Source organism: Neovison vison, chromosome 13 (genome assembly GCF_020171115.1).
Source record: "Neovison vison isolate M4711 chromosome 13, ASM_NN_V1, whole genome shotgun sequence".
Classification (NCBI taxonomy): domain Eukaryota; kingdom Metazoa; phylum Chordata; class Mammalia; order Carnivora; family Mustelidae; genus Neogale; species Neogale vison.
The window spans coordinates 63650631-63658295 of record NC_058103.1 but is presented as its reverse complement, the minus strand read 5'-3'; positions in this window follow the sequence as shown (position 1 = coordinate 63658295).

Genomic DNA, 7665 nt, shown 5'->3' with positions numbered 1-7665 from the left:
AAAGGTTTAAAGGACCTCATTGCATTCCCCCTGACGATATTGATGCTTCTAGCTTTTCCCGCATTTGGTTTCTTGTGTTTTCTCATCCTTGTGCTGGAATGTGCAAGGAGCAATGAAGGTCAAAAGATGGTCTTTTGGGGCACCTGGGTGATGGAGTGGGTTAAGCCTCTGCCTTCAGTTCAGATCTCAGACCCTGAGATCCTGGGATCGAGCCCCGCATCAGGCTCTCTGCTCAGCAGGGAGCCTGCTTCCCCCTCTCTCTGCCTGCCTCTCTGCCTACTTGTGATCTCTCTGTCAAAGAAATAAATAAAATCTTAAAAAAAGAAAAAAGAAAATCACCATATGTTTGGAAATTAAGAAAAACTCATAAAGGAGGCATTATGATGGAAATGAGAAAATAACTGAACAATAATAAAAATACTTTATATCAAGACACATAGCATTCAGCTAAAGCATTACTTACAGGGAACTATATAACCCTACAAACATGTATTAGAAAAGAGAATAATTGCAAATAAATGTTAAGCATCCCTATCAAGAAGTTCAGGAAATTGTCAACAAAATGAAAAGGCAGTCTACTGAATGGGAGAAAATGTTTGCAAATCATGTATCTGATAAGGTGTTAATATCCAAAATACATAAAGAACTCCCAGAACTCAGTATCAAATAAAAATAGATTTGTATTTAAATATATGTTTAAATATATAAAGCAAATACATTTAAATATATGAAGCAAAAATAATAATCTAATTAAGAGGAACAGAGGAACTGAATGGATTTTTCCCAAAGACCTCCAGGTGACCAATACACACATGAAAAGGTGTTCAACATCACTCGTCATCAGAGAAATGCACAATCAGACCACAAGGAGAGGTTACCTCACACCCGTTGGATGGCCTATTATAAAAAAGACAAGAAATAACAAGTGCCGGGGAGGATGGGGAGAAAAGAGAACCCCTGTGCACTGTTGGTGGGAAGGTAAATTGGTACAGCCACTGTGGAAAACAGTACAGAGGCGCCTCGAGAAATTAAAAATAAAAATTTTTTAAATATTTAAACACAGAGCTCATAGAAATACAGAACATAGGCTGACGATTGCCAGAGACTGGAACAGTAGTTGGGGGGTGGGAGGGGTAGAGCGGAAGGTGACTAAAAGACCCAAACTTTCAGTGGGAAGGTAAATATTCTGAGGATGTAACGTGCAGCACGGCAACCATAGTTAACAATTCTATGGTGCATATTTGGAAGTTGCTAAGCGAAGAGATCTTAAAAGTGCTCATCACAGGGTGCCTGGGTGGCTCAGTGGATTAAGCCTCTGCCTTCGGCTCAGGTCATGGACCAGGGTCCTGGGATCGAGCCCTGCATCGGGCTCTCTGCTCAGCAGGGAGCCTGCTTCCCTTCCTCTCTCTCTGCCTGCCTCTCTACCTACTTGTGATCTCTGTCTGTCAAATGAATAAATAAAATCTTTATAAAAAGTGCTCATCACAAGAAAAGAAGTTGTAACAATGTGTAATGATGAATATTAACTTTATTGTGGTTATCATTTCGGCATATATATATCAAATCATTCACTGTATGTTACAGACTAATGCAATGTTACATGTCAATTGTATCTCAATAAAACGGGATGGTGGGGGCAGAATATTCAGAAGGAATCACCACAAAACAATTCCCAGTATTGGTCTAAGAGTCAGGAAACAGAGACTTTTGTAAAAAGCTCTCTTGTTCTGTGACCTGCTACTGGTCACTTCACCTCCCTCGTGTCCAATTGTCTTAACTCCGGGGTGAGGGACGTTTGGACAAGATGACTCCTAAGGCCCATAAAGGAAGAATTCTCTCTTATCTGACCTCCACTTAACCAGCTGCAATACGAATACGCCACATTCCTGGTGGCTGAACCCCAGGACAGGCTGCGTTCTCACCACCGTTGGGCTGCCAGTGAGACTGTTTGTTGATGACAATTTCCTGCTTTCTGAGAGTCAGTAGTGTAATCAAACTCATTGTGCTTGTTAAAGAAACAATGTGTTTTATTTAATTCTATATAAATATTCAAACAGGGGGATGAAAAGAAAGCAAATTTCTCATGTTTCTATGAGAATGAGTTATATAAAGAGGATTTCACAAAGCAGAGTCCCTGTAAAATTTTGATGGGAAGGACTGTAAAACACGAAGGAGAAAAAGTAAAATTCTAGATGGATTCTGCTTTCAGGTTGTATCAGAAACCTCTTTAAAGTTGCATCTCTTTTTAAATAAACTAAAATTTGGACAATGGAGATGATATGTTTTGATGATATTTGTGTAAGAAAAATGATGCTGAACTATAATTGGTAGACTTGAACTACATAAAATTTTTTTAGCCTGGAATCCGTATCAAAATGTGAAAACTTTTAGATTTCTTCATTTAATATGAAATGTTACAGGTATACATGCACTGGGTTTTTCTAAGGTTTTTTGGTAAAGTAAGTTCCACACTCCATCCAGCTTTTTGATTCAGCTATCTGTCTTGATTTCGTTACATAACAAGCCTTCTTCCCTAATTTTGTAACTGGGATTGTGTTTATGCAAAATAAACACAGTGGCTTTTAAGACCCCAGCCTTCAAGAAACTCTCCTTCTCCGCCTTCTGCAATGCCAAATGTTGTCTCTTCCACCCTCTCTTCTGTGCTTTTTATCACATTATCTGGCTTTTCAAAAGAATTGGTCGATCTGACATAAGCAAGACCATAAGGACAAGCATTTCAAATGCCCGCAGAAATCAACAAGAGAACAGCTTCACCTTGCGGCTCTGTCCAAACACTCATGCCCCAAACTAGCCAGAGACTGGGGCAGAAGTTGGGGGGTGGAAGGGGTAGAGCAGGTGTTTCACAAAGTAACATTTGGTTTGCACTAGTAGCCTTAGCACCATTAGGTTGGACAAGAAAGTTAGTCAAAGAGCATTATACTTCAAACGAGGAGAGAGATACATCCACAACATTAAAATGACCTTCCTAAGTGACATTTGCAAGATTATTTCAAGAAACTATCTTGGTTTCCCCATGTCTCTCTTCTAGTTTCAACGATGAAGACAAATGAGATCCAAAAAATGTTTTCATAAATTTTCTCCAGCAGGATTTAAATTTTTATTTGGTCTTAACACATTTTAACACAGATGAATTAACCAAACACAGGACCATGTTCAACACAGAAATAAACAAAGAGGGGTAGATGATGGAAACAATCATTTATATGGAAGGCTGACTCAGCCTTGTCAATGTCCAGGGGAGAGCACACCCAAAAATACTGACTCATACTAACTGAAATGCACAGAAAACCAGAGGAAAGCAGTGGGCTGGCAATATATCAGAGTGAGAAATAGAATTGTCACCCAAACTGGAATTATTCAGGTTGGCATAACAATCTCCTTTTCTCCCTGTAGTCAGGCAAAACCAAATGGTAATCAGAAACCACTCATTACCATGAGAAATCACTGTGAAAGACTCAGAAATATTTAAAATCTGTGTATTTTCTGCATTCTCTCTCTCTCTCCTCTCTCTCTCTCTCTACATGAGCAGACCTTCACAAGAACCAGAAAACTGCCACGAGGACATGAAGTCAGAAAGGGGGAGGGGGGGATTAGAGGAAGATCGTGTTTTAACATCAGGCTCACAAGAGGGACCCTCTTGCCTTTGGGACTGGAATTTCTGAAAGTCTGATTACCGGTGAATTGTCCCACTCCCAGGGACAGAGCTGGTATGGGAAAAAAGAAGAGGGATCCTTGGTGATTCTCTCTTTTTTCTGTGCTTCCTTCAGCTGACCAATACCCCTGCTTTGGACACACAGCTCCTCTAAGTCTGTTATTTCATTTATACATGCAGGTAAGATTGCCATCTTACAAGCCTGGACATCAACTTGCCTCTTCTAGGGACTCCACACCTCTCTCCTCACCTCCATGTGCACTGCACTTGTGCATATAACTCTATTTCCCTCACTTCTCAGTTCTAGGAGAGGTACTATAGTCCCCAAGAACCAGCCACCTTGACCTCGTCTTACAGAGGACATAAATCTGTTTGTAATATAGATTTAAGAATGAGTCCTGGTTTGACTTCAATGTTCCTAAATCTTTCCTAATTGTGTCCGTTCCCTCCCAGATAGACAGATCTGGAAGTCTCAAAACACAATTCCTTAATTTATCGAACAAAAATAGGGCTTTCCCATTCATCAGAAATTGCTCTTTTCTCAATACATTTTATTCCCACTCTCAAATGAACGTTGTTCAATATCCATGTGTTGAAATAATTTTAAATAACTTACCTTTTAGGTATACAGACTCATATACAACCTCAGGATAACTCAGGTGTCTTGCTATCCCCTCTTCATCTTCACGTTTCTTCAAATAAAATTGCATTTAAACCAAAGGAATAGTGAGCCATGTAGAATTACTAAAAAATCTCTTGGGGCCATGTTAAGATAGCAGATTAAAACTCCTGACTGAATTTTTCCCCCTGATGCTAACAGAATGAGAAAAAAATAATAGAAGGCCAAAAAAATCTCATGACAGCAACCAAATACAAAAGAGTCATAATCTAACTTAATAAGCTTCAACACAAGATATTTTGGAGCAAAGAGAAGAGACTCAGCACAAATCCATTTCCGAACAATCCCTCATCCTCTCCCCAAAGAATTTCAACATCGATTTTAACTAAGTATTGAGAATTCTCACTAATACCTACAGATCTGGAGAAAGGCAAACCAAAGTGGTTATTATTAACTTTTTTCCTGACAGGAAATACTGCTAGGAACAATGTATGAAATGGAGAAAATAAAGACAGGGCAGACCTGAGCCAAAGTGAGCGCTCCAGGCAACAAACACTGCTGAAAAGATGTTAAACGTAACTTCAATGGTGTATAGTGAACTTGGTAAAGAACAAGTAACAGATTCTCAGAAGAGGGCCCAAGTAGTCTAACAAAGACAGCATAACCCTGAGATGAGCTTTCTCCCTTTACCTGCCCTCCCCTAATCTAAGTCAAACTCCTACCATTTTCTATTACTACAGAAAAGTAGAAACTCAAATATACTGTGGCTTAAAGGAAAACATAACTGATTTGAGTATTGTGAGAAGAGAGTTAAAAAAAAAATCCATACTGTACCAGAGCAGACAGAAAATCTAGACAAACCTCATGAACATGAGCAAGATATAAAATAAGCAAACAAAAATAAATAAGCCAAAATTAGCCAGTCTGTCAACTATTGCACACAAATACAGCAAAACAAACCAAAAGAGAAAAAGAAAAAAAGAAAAGAAAATGAAAGGGGAAAGTGCATTGTACCATAGAACAACTCGTTAAGGGGGTGCCTGGCTGGCTCAGTTGGTAGAGCATAGGACTCTTGATCTCAGGGTCATAAATTCAAGCCCCACATGGGTCTAGGGCTAACTTGAAAAAATAAAATAAAATAAATAAAAGCACTGTTTTTGGAGCACCTGGCCAGCTCTGTCAGAAAAGCATGTGACTCTTGATCTCAGGGTCATGAGTTCCACCCCCACACTGGGTGTAGAGATTACTAAAAAAATAAATAAATAAACTTTAAAAAAACAAAAACAAAAAAAGAACAACTAAGTAAGAGTTTTTTATATCAAGTCTTCCAAGATGAAGCTTTAACAGATTGGTGTGAAAAATGTAGATTATATCTCAAAGAAAACTAATTGAGAGCTGAAGCAACATTATTATAAAATTAATACCAAAAAAAAAAACTAGAAAAAGCAAGGAAAAGATTAAGGAATTCTGTAACATATAGGAATGACTATATATAAGTACAGTAAATGCAAACATCAATATAAAGAAAAGACAAATATAAAAAATTATGGAAGACATAAAAAGACAAATCAATGTAAGGATAATCAGGATTCCTCATGTCTGTCCTTTCCTCCCCAGCGAAGCAGAATATGTGCCCCAAGATGATGCAAGGGCATTCTCCTGAAATGGAAAACTGAAACTGCAGGTCATTTCTGGGAGTACATAACACAGAGTTGTTATGTATACAGAGTTGAGACAAATCCTAGTTATATCATTGAACTTCAAGAATCAAAAGTTTAAAAAAAAAATGCTTTAGCATCCAGATAGCCAAATCAAAATTACAGAAAAGAAAGAAAAAAGAAAAGAGAAGGGAAGGGAATGAAAAGGAAAGGGAGAAGGAAAAGGAAAATGATAAAGAAAAAGGAAAGGAAGGAAAGGAAAAAGAAAAAAGGAAAGAAAAGAAAAGAAAATCAGTTGGTTTCCAACTTCAGTGACAGAAGGCATTGGAGCAATGTCTACAGCATTCTGATGTCACAAACGCACTACTGAGAAATAACCAGCCAGTAATTCATCCGGATGCAATCGGAAGACACTCTGTCACATGAAAGAACTCAAGGAACACTCAAGCAGCTTCTTGGAAAAAGTTTATGATCCTGAAAGCCAATCAATTAAGAGATGCAGCAAAACAATTAATTCAAGAATAAAGAAGCCACATTAAGAAGGTCAGATGACATAGAATCCATTTTAATATTGATTCAATACCGCTATAGAGATGATGGGTACCAAAGATAATGTGAATGTTGTAGAACCATGTAATAAAAAAATAATATAACTAACAAAAAGGGAAAGATACAAAAGAGATGAAAAGGATGGGTGCTCATGTCCTCTTCTTTCAAAAAGCATACACTGTCTCTAATGGAATCCTAGTCAAAACCCTGGGACTCCATACAGTTGCATGTGTGCCTTAATGATTTTTAAACCTTAGAGGGATTTTTTTTTTTTTGCGTATTTTATCCATTGTGATAGACCACTTTTATTCAAACTTCAATGTTTCCTTCATTTTAATGGGATATTTTTCTTCTACTAAACTCAGTAAACTTATTCACATATACATATACACATTATATATATGCCTACACACATGCACATTTTACACATACTTACACATATACACATACATTATATATATATACTTTTTTAAACATATTCTGAAAATTTTCAAACAATTCCAAAAGTAAACTCCCAAATGCCTGTCATCTAACCTCACAACTATTAACAATTTACCTGTTCTCTGTGAGACACACACACGTACACACACACACACACACACACACACACACACATCCTGTAGTTCACCTAGTTTTAAAAATAGGAGAGTGGTATTTGAGGTGATTTAAGTTTCATTTTTATGTTTTCTGCCTTATAGAATTCTTTATAATAAACCTATAATTTTTTTCACAGGACCAATATCTTCCCTTCTTCTTAGCTGCCTCTCTCTTGCGTTTCTAAAACAACTGGCAGCAAATAAGCCAAATCACCAACACTGAATGATTTTGAATGGTGAAAACGTGGATGATTGATTTTCCTTTTTTTTAATAATTAAGATTATTTCAGATACCAAAAAGAAGCCACACAACACAACCTAACTGATTTCCATGACATTATTGTTCCCCTCAAAGTCCTTTTCATTTTCACTACAAACCCTCAGAGTTAGAAGATCTTCCCCCCACTCCAACCCCCTGTTTTAAACTATGTGCAGGGTAAGAGCTGCACATGTATTACCTTATTTGAGCTTTGTAAGAATGCTCACAGGGTCACAGTCTTATTATTCCAACTTCATAGATGAGGAAACTGAAGTGTAAAGAAAGCAAATTGTCCAAGGTCAACCACTTAT